Source organism: Topomyia yanbarensis, chromosome 2 (genome assembly GCF_030247195.1).
Source record: "Topomyia yanbarensis strain Yona2022 chromosome 2, ASM3024719v1, whole genome shotgun sequence".
NCBI lineage: Eukaryota > Metazoa > Arthropoda > Insecta > Diptera > Culicidae > Topomyia > Topomyia yanbarensis.
Window position 1 is genome coordinate 35,687,373 of NC_080671.1, and position 15,381 is coordinate 35,702,753.

Here is a 15,381-nt window from a genome sequence, read left to right on the forward strand (position 1 = left end):
TTGACAGCTCTACTACGCCCTTCAGGAATGGAGAAACATGTATAGGTGTCGAGATTAGCAAAAAGTAATCTCATGGGCAAATATCGATATTTTTGTTAATTGAACATTAAAAATTTGTTTGACAATTTACAGTTGGGTTTGACGACTCACTTGGACTTGGATTTGCCTTAAGTTTTATGCACCGATTGTTTGGGTTCCTTCAGTATATAAATATATATCCTGAAAATCTTGGTTATAGCAAAACAGAGAACTATTTTTGGGGAGTTTCAGCAGTAAAAAATTTGCTTCGCGGTCATTTTTAACGGATTTTTATTTTTTTAGTGCTCTAGAAAGAAGAAGAAATGACATAACGATACGCTGTCATGTTCTTTTGTTAAGGGGTTATTTAAAAAAAAAATCGATTTTTTATTAGTTTATCTGAAAGTCCTTGAGAATATTTTCCCAAATTTTTATAGAGATCCGAGAAATAGATCGAAAGTTACAGCGCTTCCAAGCGTGCTTCGTCTACCAAGAGCAGTGGGACCTTGAAATTTTAAATTCGATTATCTCGAAATGTCGTTTTTCTAAAAATGGTTTTTCAGTGATCACGATTGTCGAAAAAGCATTCAACCGATTTTTTAAATTTTTTTCAATTGATCGTACATAATTAATTTCCTCGTACCTTATGGGGGGAAGGGTAAGGTTTTCAGCGTGTAAAAAATACGATTTTTTTAGAACTTTGTGTGAAGCGAATTCATCAAAACTTTTGTACTTTATAGTGTATCATTTCAATAACATTCTGTAATTTTTCTCTGCAAAAATATCGACAAACGACTCGGTGACGAAGCTTTTCGTAGAACGTCTCTAAAAAAATCATGATTTGCGGTGTTAACTGCCATTCAAACTACCTAACCGATTTTTTTCAAACTTTGCATACACATTCTACGTAAAAATACCCATCCTCTGCGTTGAGATTTTGAGATATTTTTTCAATTGATTCATAAAAGGGGGAATTTTTCGCTTAGAATAGAAATTTTTATTTAAAATGAGTAAAAAACCGCCTAAAATGAAAATTAATCTTGACACTAAAATAATTGAGAATCGGTTGAAAAATGACCGCGTAGCTACATTGTTAGAGCCAAAAGTCCCGAAAAATAGTTTTTTTTTGCCATAAATCAAGATTTTGAGGGTATATTAAATTGATCAAACGTGGTTTAGAGGTGTATTTGACCAGAGCTGCAACCTTTACTAGATCACTTGAAAAGTACATTCATTTTTTTATTTTGTAGCACTGTGTTATTCGCACTAAAACAATCTTAAACTGAAGGTTACTTCAGTTACAATAGTAGAACCATTTTTCTAAGAAGTACCCTATAACGTGATTTTAAATTTCTTGTAAAATAAAAAGTTTAACAGATGGAGCTCACATATGACTTCAGTAAACTTTGTTTTAAAATTAGTCGTCTTACAACTCTACTGAGAGTAGTGTGGCTCTAAGTTAACTTGTTGATCTTGGTGAAACTGGAACCACCATAACTGTTGTTTCAACAGAAAAAAAGCGGCTCGTAAATAACAAAACTTTTCAATAATTAATAAGGATAAGTTGTTTTATTTTAGTGATAAGTGAAAATTCGTGCTAATTTTTCATTCTGGGCCACGGTGCAACATCCATTGTGATTTTGCAATTAATTCCTGCATGCAAAATCTGTCAGTTCCATGCATCAAGGTGCCATCCGACTGCCTTCTCTCGTTTTTCTATACATATAAGGTCTGTTCCAGTACCAGGGGAAACTGGAAGTACTTCGGAGAAAATCGTTCCTGTACTCTCTTCTTCTCTTTTTTCTTCTTCTGGTAGCAAACCGGAGTAAAAGGGAGCAAAGATTTTTTGCTCCTGTTTACTCCGGTGTGACTTCCGTGTACTGGAACAAACCTATAGTCTACCGCAGTACCATTTTTACTTAGTCTGATACGAACACTGCTGAATACTACACGTTATGGTCGAAATACACAGATCTGTTATAGTGAAGTGCTTGTTAATTTTAAAGTGCAAGAGTGTCAGTGTTGTGCAGTAAGGGTTCAAATTTATATTTCTTGCAATTGAATGATTGAACTTGGCATATTACTCACAGATTTCTGTGAAATTAAAATCAAAATTGAGCACTATTTTCACAAAAACCACAAAAGTCAGTATTTTCACAAAAACCACGAAAGAAGAATAAAGACAGCAACTAGCACAAGTTTAAGTCACATTTTGATTCAACTATATTGACCAAAGGTCAGTTTTTTGAGAAACAACAATATAATATTGTTTAATATTGAAACAAAAACAGATGGTGGGTTTAGAGATAGTCGGGCTCGGGTTTTTGGACCCGAAACCCTGACCCGACCCGAATCCGACGGGTTTCGGGTCGGGTTCGGGTACTAAAAATTTAAACTTCTCGGGTTCGGGTTGGGTTCCGGGTTTTCAAATTTGAATTTCTCGGGTTCCCGGACCCCACGGGTTTTTTGAAATTTTAAATTTTCGGTTTCGGGTCGGGTTCAGGTTATTCGAATTTGAAATTTTTGGATTCCGGTCGGGTTCGAGTTTTGAACAGATCACATTTCCTGACTCTGTTTATGTCTATACACAACACCCTGCCTCTTTTCTAGACACAAATCGTCATATTTATTGACGCTCTAATATTGTATTTTTTATTAATATACAAAAATTTTTCTCTTCAGATTCGCAAACTGCGCGACTTATTTTATTTTTTAAGTGAGCACTAATGAGAGAGCATTCAGCAATAAGTGTTTCGCATCCAATATCTATTTGCGCTTTCTGTCACATCTTTGTCAGATGTTTTGCTCGATTCGTGCTAAATTCTACCAGGTAGGAATTGCAAGGATCTTTGCACAGTTTATGTCCGAGTTATGCCAGGGTTTTGCTCAGTTCCTGTCAAAATTTGCCAGAAAACGCGAGCGAAACCGAGTTCGCCCTAGCTCAACTAACCCGACAGGATACGCGCAGAAATGTGACAGGGCTGCCAAACCAAGACTTACAGAAATCTAGCAGAGCGGTCTCTGCCAGAAAATTTGCTCACTGGGAACTCTGCCAGCATCAATTTCGCTTTGCTCAACTTTTGCTAACTTTCTGCTTGCCACGCTGACCGGGCATAAGTTGTGTATGACAGCGGTGTGTTACAGCGATCACTAAATTTCTTAAGCGTACATAAAGTTATAGGGTATATTCTTGCGAGGAAAGCTATTCCCTGTTGTGAAAATTGCAATTCCAACACTTCCTCTAAATTTTTAAATTAAATATCTACAAATTCTTCAAACTTATGATGTGAACGGGATTAATAAAAATATCGACTGTCTATATCAGTTCTCTAATAAACATATACTTTATATCGATGTGTTTGGCGCGTTGGTGACTCTTGGGGTCTTTGGCTTTTTGGATGTGCTGGCATGTCTGCGAAATTGATCTTGCGCACTCGTTGACCCCGGACGGCATCCGCTGGGGTAGTCTCTGCATTCTGCCCACGTAATGGAACTTTTACTATGAATGCTCCAGCAGAGCTACAGCTTTCTCGGATCTTGGATCACTTCCACGAATATTTCGGTCACTTCCACCTACACTATTCCATCCTCTGCTGCTACTGTATCCGCCATTACTCCTGTAGTCGATGCCGCTGTTCAAGAATACGTTAGCCATTTGGCGTTCCATAAGTTCAAAAGCTGTCGTACCGTGAAGCAGTTTCTTTTCTTGTGTCCAACCTTTTTGCGTTCAAAGCAAACTGTAGTCTTTTACGTTTTCTTTGGAATTCCTGAAGAAGCTCCCACCATGGTGACCGGTTGGTTTTCACTAAGGCTCGCAACAGGACCGGTTGATACCTCAGCATCTAGGAAAATACGTTGGACAGCGCACCTAACACGTGTATCCGAAATGACCGCGAGCAACGAATTGATTGCTTCGATATGGGGTGAAGTACAGACACTTTATATAACGGGTCTAGGTCATTTCGCCGAAAGCCATTTCGCCGAAGGTCATTTCGCCGAAGGTCATTTCGCCGAATAGGTCGTTTCGCCGAAGGTCATTTCACCGAAGGTCATTTCGCCGATTTAAATTTTAATTGACTGATACTTTACCAAAAACCATTTCAATGGTTATAAATAAAAGGTAAATTCAATCTTTTGACCCAAAAAACAATAAGAGTCGATCAAATATTGATTCAATACGCAAATTTTGAACAATGAACAAGACATATAGTAAAAATAGACATACTTGGTGTGCTGACGAGACCCCTCGCTGCGGCGACGCTACCGAGCGCAGCGCTTTATTCGACGGTGACAGATCTGCCGGCAGTGAGGTTTCACGAGGAAACGTCATTCAGCAGGATACAGTGGGGCAGAAGAAGAAAACAGTACCGTATAGTGAACACATTTTTGCTCAATAGCACATAACCCTAACTTTCTTCAACGAGTCAATACGGTTACGGCAGTAGTGCCACTATCTCTTGAATTTCTTAAAGCTAATAGTACGTGAGTAGTACGGATTATCGTAAATTTAAACCTATTTCCTATATACTAACTATATGTACAATTATACTAACAGGTACATATACTACATTGTTTTATAAACGAAAAGCCAAGGGTGACCCACACCTTCCGTTCAGTTTGTCGGTCAACCAAAATTGTAAGCACCTAATCAATTGAATTATCCTATTTAAACCTAATTAAAATACTAAATAAAACTTATTTCTAGCTTAAAGCTAACAGTAAAAAACAACGTTTGCTAAAAAGAGTTGGTGCTCCGAAACATAACCCGACATTCTTTAAGAATTTTGTTCGGGATTCGGAAGGTATGATGGAAGATCATCCAGTTTCTCCACCACCACACACCCCGCGGAACTGTAAGTCCTGTACACGTCCGGACGACGCAGAGGACCAGATGGTACAGTGCTGCGTGTGTAACGGCTGGGAGCATTTCGGATGCGCCGGAGTAGACGATGCAGTGAAAGCACGTGGCATTAAATACTCCTGCGACAAATGTGCATCACAGCAGGGGGCCTCCGGTGGCATACAGCTTAATGTTCCCGAAGAAATACGTGCTGCAAAAGGATCCAAGGTCGGTTCGAAGGTAGGATCAAAAAGGGGGAAAAAGAAACCCGACCCAGCTAAAAGCACTACATCCAGTGTGCGTGCAGTACTGCTGGAGGAGCAGTTGAAGCTCGTCGCAGACGAGTTGAAAATGAAAGAACAACAGCTTCTGGAACAGGAGGAAATCGAGATGCGCAAGCTGGAGGAAGAAGAACGCCAGCTCGAGGAAAAGCGCCTACTACGTGAGCGCAAGTTACTGGCGGAACAGACACTAAAAAGGGAGCAGCAGAAAATTAGACAGGAGTCGTTCGAGAAACGAAAAGAGATCGTCCGACAGGCTGCGCAAGATAGCAGTAAGAGTAGTTCTATCACAGACTCATTCGGGAGGGTCAAGAACTGGCTAGCATCGCAGGAAAGTGGAACAGACCCGGGAGAAGTTTTAGATAAGCTGAATCCATCTCCGATTCCATTGCCGGCACCAGCCCCTCCCGCACCGCTACCTCTGCCGCCAATCCCGACTCCAGCACCTAGGCCGCAGTTGCTACAAGACTTCCCACTTCCTCCAGCACCCCCACTACCCCCCGCTGCTGCTTTAACGCAGGTGCAAATTGCAGCGCGTCACGTCGTGGGTAAGGACCTGCCAATATTTAGCGGAAATCCGGAGGAGTGGCCGATCTTTATCAGCAACTTTGAGCAGTCTACGGCTACTTGTGGTTATACAGAAGCAGAAAATCTAGTGCGTCTACAAAGGTGCCTGAAAGGAAGCGCATTAGAATCGGTCCGTAGTCGTCTGTTGTTACCCTCTGGTGTGCCGCACGTCATTCAGACTCTGCGCACACTGTATGGAAGACCGGAACTCATCATCCGTTCACTGTTACACAAGATTCAGCATGTTCCCGCCCCGCGACACGACAAACTGGAAACACTTATACAGTTCGGTTTGTCGGTGCAAAATTTGGTTGATCATCTCAGAGCAGCAGGTCAGCAGGACCACCTGTCTAATCCAACCCTGATGCAGGAGTTAGTGGAGAAGCTGCCAGGATCAATGCGAATGAACTGGGCCTTCTACAAAACGCAGAACCAGCCAGCAACCCTCGACACATTCGGCAGGTTCATGTCCGGATTGGTGACAGCAGCTAGCGAAGTATCCTTCGAATTTCCAGGAGTAGTGTCCGCGTTGAGAAACAACCGGCCAAAATCCAAGGACACCGGTACATTGCATACACACTCAGCGGAAAGAAATTCGCAGACGTTTAAAAATCGTAGTGCATCACCAACAGCGGCTTGTAGTGCATCAAACAACTCAAAGCAAGGTAAGCCGCTGGGCATGTGAGCGTGCTGGCCATCGAGTGGCCGATTGCCATCAATTCAAGAGCGCGTGTCTGGATGAACGCTGGAAGCTGGTCCAGCAGAAGGGGTTATGCCGGACCTGCCTCAACAGTCACGGAAAATGGCCGTGTCGTTCCTGGAATGGATGTGGAATAGAAGGGTGCCGCCATAAGCATCACACCCTCCTCCACACTTCCAACTCTACTCCGGAAAACGTTTCCATCTCAGCGAGCCACGTATCCTCCGGTGTCCTGAAATGGCCACTCTTCCGAATCGTGCCAGTAGTCCTCTACAGCAACAACATTTTCCAAACGATCTTCGCCTTTATAGATGAGGGCTCTTCCTTTACACTGCTGGAGGAATCTATAGCGAAGCAATTGAAGGTTACCGGTCCAACAGAAGCCCTGACTCTCCAATGGACAGGAAATGTTAGGCGGGTTGAATCGAGATCGCAGTGCGTGAACATCGCCATTGCTGGTAAGGGCTGTGTTGCACGGCACAAAATCGTTGATGTTCGTACGGTTAGTCGTCTGGTTTTGCCTTCGCAAACGCTCAAATACGGTGATTTGGCACGGCGTTTCCCTCATCTTCGAGGTCTTCCGCTAGAGGATTATGAGCTAGTTCAACCCAAATTACTTATTGGTCTCGACAACTTACGTCTGTGCGTTCCGCTGAAGCTGCGTGAAGGAGGCCCGAGCGATCCAATTGGTGCAAAATGCCGGCTAGGATGGAGTATTTATGGATGTATTCCGGGCCAACCGTCTCGAACGGCGATCACTAGCTTTCACGCCGGGGCTTTGTCCGATCCTGATCGAGAGCTAAACGAGCAGCTCCGCGACTACTTTACTTTGGAGAACGCAGGAGTCCTGGGCCCATGTGTAGTTCCGGAATCCGATGACGATAAGCGTGCGAGAAAGTTGCTACAGGAAACAACCAAGCGGCTACCTTTCGGGCCAGGCTACGAGACGGGACTTCTGTGGAGAACGGACAACCCAGACTTCCCCGACAGCTACCCTATGGCTGTGCGACGGCTGGAGGGACTTGAGCGGAAGCTCCAAAAGGATCCGGTTATGGAGCAGCGCGTTCGCGAACAGATCTTCGAGTATGAGCGTAAGGGCTACGCTCACAAGGCTACTTTAACTGAACTGACGTCTGTTGAGTCAAGCCGGATCTGGTATCTACCCCTTGGTGTAGTTTCTAGTCCCCAGAAACCAAACAAGATTCGCCTGATATGGGACGCAGCGGCAAAGGTGCGCGATGTGTCGTTCAATTCTAGGCTACTCAAGGGATCGGATCTGTTGACCCCCCTGCCAAGAGTTCTGTACCAGTTTCGTCAGTATCCTGTCGCCGTTTGTGGAGACATAATGGAGATGTTCCATCAGATCAAGATTCGAGCTCCCGACTGCCAGTCGCAACGGTTTCTGTTCCGGGACCACCCATCGGATTGCCCTCAGGTGTATGTGATGGATGTGGCCACATTCGGCTCCACTTGTTCCCCGGCGTCCGCACAGCATGTGAAGAACCTAAATGCAGAGGAGTTCGCCGACGAGTATCCCCGAGCCGCTACAGCTATCCGGTACAACCATTATGTAGACGACTACTTAGACAGCTTCGAGACGCTTCAGGAGGCAATAAAGGTTGTGAACGAGGTAAAATTCGTGCATTCAAAGGGAGGCTTCACTCTGCGGAATTTCTCATCGAACGAAGTAGGGGTGCTGGAAGGAATAGGAGAGACGACAATGCCTTCATCGAAAAATCTAGACTTGGAGCGATGTGAAAAGTCCGAATCAGTGCTGGGGATTAAATGGATACCGTACGAAGACGTGTTTGTGTACTCCTTTGGTATGAGAGATGACATACAGCGCATTCTTCATGAAGATCACATTCCCACCAAGCGGGAAATCGCCCGAGTGGTTATGAGCCTATTTGATCCGCTCGGTTTCGTCGCGTTTTTCCTTGTGCACGGCAAAATTCTCCTCCAGGACACGTGGGCGAAAGGTACGGAATGGGACCAACAGATTCCTGACGATCTCAACAAGCGGTGGCGACAGTGGTCGGAGCTCTTCGGACAGTTAAACCAGATCCGTATACCCCGGTGCTACTTTAGGTCACCCTTTCCTAAGAACCTGGATCGCCTCCAACTACACGTGTTCGTAGATGCTAGCGAAATGGCGTATGCTGCGGTGGCTTATTTCCGACTGGAGAGTAACAGTTGCGTACAAGTGGCACTCGTCGGGGCCAAAGTTAAAGTTGCTCCATTGAAAACGTTGTCTATTCCCAGACTCGAGTTGAAAGCCGCCAACCTCGGGGTCCGCTTGGCCGGCAGCATCCAAAGTCAGCACTCTTACCCAATCAATTTCCGATATTTCTGGGGCGATTCGAAAACCGTTCTCGCTTGGATCAAATCAATCGATCACAGACGGTATCATAAGTTTGTTGCTGTCCGCGTCGGCGAGATCCTGACAACCACAGAGCCAAATGAATGGATGTACGTACCATCGAAACTCAACGTTGCTGATCTCGCGACGAAGTGGGGAATTGGTCCGCAGCTGACGATGAACAGCCCTTGGTTCCAGCCTCATGACTTCTTCCAAACCACCGAAAGGAATTGGCCTACGCAACAACCGATTGAGCCAACTGAGGAAGAACTAAGGAATGCCCACTGTCATTTCGCACACTTTGCGTTGGTGGAATTCACCCGGTTTAGCAGTTGGACCAAAATGCACCGTTCAGTAGCATACGTGCTCCGCTTTATCAACAACATTCGGCGGAAGAACGGAAGAGCTAAGGAGCTTGGCAATCTTACCAGCGATGAGCTACGACTAGCGGAAGAAGAGCTGTGGAAGATGGCGCAAGGCGATGTTTATCCTGACGAAATCGCCGTACTCGTCCAAACTCAAGGCCCACCGGATCGACGTCATAATGTTGTGGATAAGGCCAGCGACATCTACACCAAGTGGCCGTTCCTCGATGAGAATAAAGTTCTGCGGAGTCGTGGCCGAATCGGTGCGGCACCCTACACACCGACCGAAGCTAAGTTTCCCGTAATCCTACCCAAACAACATTTAATCACCTTCTTACTTGTAGACTGGTTCCACCGCCGCTTTCGCCACGCCAACCGAGAGACCGTCTTCAACGAAATTCGGCAACGATTCGACATTTCGCAACTGCGTCGATTGTTAGACAAGGTCACACGAAGCTGCGTCTGGTGCAGAATTGCTAAGTCTTCCCCGAGACCGCCCGCTATGGCCCCACTACCGGAAATGCGGGTTACTTCGTTCATCCGGCCATTTACCTTCACCGGGCTGGACTACTTCGGGCCGGTGCTCGTCAGAATGGGCAGACGCAACGTCAAGCGCTGGGTAGCCCTCTTTACGTGTCTCACTACCAGAGCCATCCATTTGGAAGTGGTACACTCACTGAGTATGGAGTCGTGCATCATGGCTGTTCAACGCTTTGTCTCCCGCCGGGGTATTCCGCGGGAATTCTGGTCGGACAATGCCACCTGTTTCCAGGGCACTAGCAACAAACTGGATATGCACAACAAGATGATGGCGGAAAAGTTTACTACCTCACAAACAACATGGAAGTTCATTCCACCTGCTTCCCCGCACATGGGCGGTGCATGGGAGAGGCTCGTTCGCTCGGTCAAGGTGGCAATCGGGGCGACGCTGGATGGTACCCGAAAACCTGACGATGAAACACTGGAAACAATCCTGTTAGAAGCGGAGGCCATGATAAACTCAAGGCCACTTACATACATCCCATTGGAATCTGCAGATCAAGAAGCTCTGACACCAAACCACTTCTTGCTGGGTAATTCATCCGGCATCAAGTTCCTGCCTACTGGCGCGATAGATAGTCGTTCAACACTGAGAAGCAGCTGGAACTTGGCGCGGTTCATCAGCGACGGATTCTGGAACAGATGGCTAAAGGAATACCTCCCAGTAATTACGCGCAGATGCAGGTGGTTCAAGGAGGTCAAGGATCTGGAGGTCGGCGATCTGGTCTTGGTGGTTGGCGAGGCGGCGAGAAACCAGTGGACTCGGGGGCGGATAGAAGCAGTATTTCCTGGACAAGACGGAAGAGTACGGCAGGCGTTGGTACGAACCACAGCGGGTCTAATTCGAAGACCAGCCGCAAAGCTTGCTGTTTTGGACGTCGAGCCGAATAGCAAACCTAGTTACAGTATTCCAGGAGTTCCTGGCCCTCACCAAGGTTTACGGGCGGGGGTATGTGCTGACGAGACCCCTCGCTGCGGCGACGCTACCGAGCGCAGCGCTTTATTCGACGGTGACAGATCTGCCGGCAGTGAGGTTTCACGAGGAAACGTCATTCAGCAGGATACAGTGGGGCAGAAGAAGAAAACAGTACCGTATAGTGAACACATTTTTGCTCAATAGCACATAACCCTAACTTTCTTCAACGAGTCAATACGGTTACGGCAGTAGTGCCACTATCTCTTGAATTTCTTAAAGCTAATAGTACGTGAGTAGTACGGATTATCGTAAATTTAAACCTATTTCCTATATACTAACTATATGTACAATTATACTAACAGGTACATATACTACATTGTTTTATAAACGAAAAGCCAAGGGTGACCCACACCTTCCGTTCAGTTTGTCGGTCAACCAAAATTGTAAGCACCTAATCAATTGAATTATCCTATTTAAACCTAATTAAAATACTAAATAAAACTTATTTCTAGCTTAAAGCTAACAGTAAAAAACAACGTTTGCTAAAAAGAGTTGGTGCTCCGAAACATAACCCGACACTTGGCATAACAATTTCAAAAAACTACTACGCTAGTTGGATTCTGCTGTTGTTAATACCGCATATCAATCGGCCTTTAAAAATTAAAGACAATGATCAAACATGTTTTCAATGCCATGCTACACTAATACCATCTTCCTTGGTTAGTTTTTGACAACTAGCGATCGTCCCAAATAAAAAATCGAATTTGTTAGTAGTGGCGTGATGTAGTGGTCCAACCAGTTCGCTGGTAATTGTATACCAAACAACATAAATAGAAATTAAAAAAAAATCTCAAAAAAAGAACAAAAAATTAATAGAAGTAATTTGAAATTTGAGAATTCGCAGATTCAATATATTATATTGAGATAATATTTTGCACAATCTTTTTAATGAATATACAATTTAAATTGTATTTGAGATAGCATTGATGTAATCCATTAATTCATATTCATGGTAGTTGAGTACAATTTTCTTCAATTTTTGGTTCTTCAGTTCAACGTGCTTTTTTATTATACCACCGCCTCCAGCCAGAAAAGTAACAGCGTGACCTGCTGCAGCTTTTTGTTCCAACTGCATCTCCTTTATAATTCGAATACTGCTAACATGTCGTCCTCCTACCAATGCGGTCCAGCGGTTATGCCAAGATTCAACATTATTCGTTGTCCTCGGAAGTCCATTTTTTGTGTTTTTTTTTTTTATTTCGATTATAGAGGTTTTAACCTTAAGGTCATTCGCCTCTTCGGGTTAGAAAAGTCTCTTATGAAAAATTTCTAACCCTATGTGCGGGGTCGGGACTCGAACCCAGGTGCGCTGCGTACAAGGCAATCGATTTACCAACTACGCTACGCCCACCCCTTTTTGTGTTTTCATAAATGGACCACAATTGGGGTGGAAAAAGTGGTGGGTTTCGTTTTCCAGATCTTCCTTGTTTTTTGCGGCCTAGAACGTATGTTTCTTCTACATACTTTATTAGCGGAGCCATATCTGTCGGAGCTGTCTGCTGGATGAGAGAAAAGGCTCGAGAAATAGCTTCTGATGGTAAAAAAGACAAAGCACGCAACTTTTTAAACAAAAGTGCTGCATTTTTGTTTGTCGAAATCACTGGAACCAGACCAAGCTTTTGGATGTGTTTCCAAATATTCTGGCTATAGTGGAAAAAGCATCCAATTTGCGAAGCATCAGAATATTCGTGATTAAAAGCATTGATCATGCCCTTCTCGAAGTCTGTCAGGATCATTTTTGGAGCTAACTCAATGTCTATCTCAGATGCAGCTGCTGTTAGCTTTTCGAGAACTTTTTTGTAAAGTTCCTCCGTCTTAGTGGTCATCAACACGTAAACTGCTGGAATGGTATGCGTGTGTACTGGTGCAATACTTGAATGAATTGAGAATAGTTGTCTATAATCCCCGGGGACAGTATCAAACGTTGCATCTGCGATCCAGTATCGAGCTTGATGCAGTCTTTTTATGTCTTCGGTTGATGCGAATAATATGGCATGGCCCTCTTCGATACTGACTTTTCCCCTGAAAAATTGATCTCCGTCGACGGTCCGCTGATACTCCTCAGGTATTATCAAATCTCCCGAGTTCTCGTCATCAGCACTTCGAGACACTTTTGACCGCGCTCGTCGCACAAGCTTCCTCTGAGCGTTCGAAGAAACCTGCAGTTGGACTTCGTTTGATAACCCAATTGCGGCAGTTCTAGCAATTCTCACTGGTGGACCACTATCGCTTGCCGCATGGCGCTTTATTGACATCCGCAGTCTAATCGCCTCCACTTCTATTGGATCCGGTGCATGAAAATGATCTGATCTGGTTGTCATGACAACATGTGCCGTTCCACGTTTCTTCGTTACAACTCTTGCCGTGCAGCTACTGCGTTCTTCATTTCGTCTGTTTCGGTTCCGACAATCCCAATAGAAAGTATCGTCCGTCTAAGTAACGAAACATTTTTAACACTTTTGGACATTTAAAAAGTCGTATTTAACTTACGTGCTTATTTAAACAGTACAAAAAGCCTTTCCAGTAAAGAATATCGCCTCCTCTGGAACTTTTCAAAATTTCCGGTGAGGCTTCCATTGTGAAGAATGTTATACGATCTATTTCGTTTTGAACGTGAGACGAAAATAATTTTCTTCTAGTGAACTTTTCATGGCTTGCTAGGAATAATATAGAAACGATAGCCGAAATGCAAATGTGGTAACTATGGTATCACTAAGTGTTATGTTGTATGTTGTTTATGTTATTTTATTCACAATTTGATAAAATGTTGTAACGAGGTGGCCGCTGACCCGCAAAGCATTGATTCACTCGTCGCCCGGTTTGCTCAAACTTAGTGGTTTCAATTAGTTCAAGTCCGACGGAGCGGAGTGATGTCGGACAGCACACGAATAAAAGCGATGTGGCGTAGGCGTAATGAATTACCTAGTTTGCAAAAAGTTAAAAATATTCTTGTTTGGAATATTTACGACAGCTTTTTCGTTGCATATTTGCCGCTGTAATGGAATAAATAAATAACAGCGACGCCTAATGTGGCTACGCCACATCGCTTCAAGTCAAGTGCTGTCCGACATCGCTCCGCTCCGTCGGACTTAAATTTTAAAAAAAAACCCCCTATGTTTGAGTAATCCGGGCAAACGAGTGGATCACAGGTTTGCTTGCGAGAGGCCGCCGCTTCCGACGGCGGGTCGGCGGCCACCTCGTCCTGAGGATCCTCAGCGGCTTTGCGCCGCTTCGGATCCTTGTCCTCGGTTATGCGGCTGGGCCGCATCACACTGGCTTCGCCGCATGCGACATGTACATGCAAGGGCAGTGTAATAACCGAAAAATGGAAAAGCCAAACTGACTTTTTTATTTTAATTTTCTTTAATTATCTACATTCTGAAGAATTATTTCCGGATATTGAAATTGTTAGCAGAATAGTTTTGTGTGGTAATTATAATTTCTAGGGAAATTTCTTTGACATTATATTTTCTAGAGAATGTTTTGGTAAAAAGTTTTACAACCACGTTGGACTCCATCTGATTGTAGTAAACATCGTAAATAGAACTTTATATTTAATTTCGGGAACGATTATTCAATTGAATAAATTTGCTACAATAGCAGTAATATAATCCTGAATTGCTTAGGTATTAAAATTGTTAATTTTGCGGAGTCGTTCATTCTTCTGAGCGTGTTCATTCCTCTGTGACATACCCTTAATATTATTTAACCATTGAAATTACTTTTGATACGACATGGTTAATTCGATGAAATGACCCATTCGGCGAAATGACCCATTCGGCGAAATGACCTATTCGGCGAAATGACTTTCGGCAAAATGACCTTCGGCGAAACGGCATTCGGCGAAATGACCTTCGGCGAAATGACTCGCCCCCATGTGAAACATGGCTTACTTCTAATATCAACCTCAACTTCCACGATTTTAACGTTATCCGCTGGGATAGAGAAGACTCATATTGCGGGGTACTTTTAGGGATCAAAAAGTGCTACTCCTTCAATCGAATCAATCTCCCTTCGACGCTAGGCATTGAAGTTGTCGCTTGCCAAACAACAATCAAAGCACTATGCTATATTTCACCCTAAGGACGAAAATTTGTTGGTAAAAACCAGTCTTTGTACAGGAGGGCACAAATCCTTATTTCATACTCTGTTGCGTTTCGGCTTCACCTCATCAGAAACCGACACTAACTTATTGTCGGAATAGATTAGCGCCGGCTTGACGCAAATCCCTTAAAACTAAAACACACTTTGTGTTTCAATCGAACGACTGATCAAAGGTGATGTAAAATGACTGAAAAAATACAATTTTCTGTATTAATAGTTGGATATGCGTATAATGGACCCGGGTCCATAATGCGCATATTCGACCCTGGGTCCATAATAGGAAAACGAGTCCATTATAGGGATATGGATACCAGTTCGAAAAAACAAATTTTACTAAAGAAATTGAGTTTAAATGCTTTAAATTTTCATTATATTGTTTGAAAGACTTGGTATTATCAATTGATAGAATATTACATTAAAAGTACAACTGGATTTATCCAAATTCTTTAAAATTATTATCACCGTCTACTGCGGGGTATATTACTAGCACATTAACCCTAGGCTGTTTAGAACTGTAATGTTGATTTTTTGTAGATTCGAATCAGAGTAGGTTTACTCCCAAAGTTCTTCTAAAACAAGGTCCTAGCATTTAGATGCCAATTTAGATGCCTAAATTGTTAGTCGTGGTGAA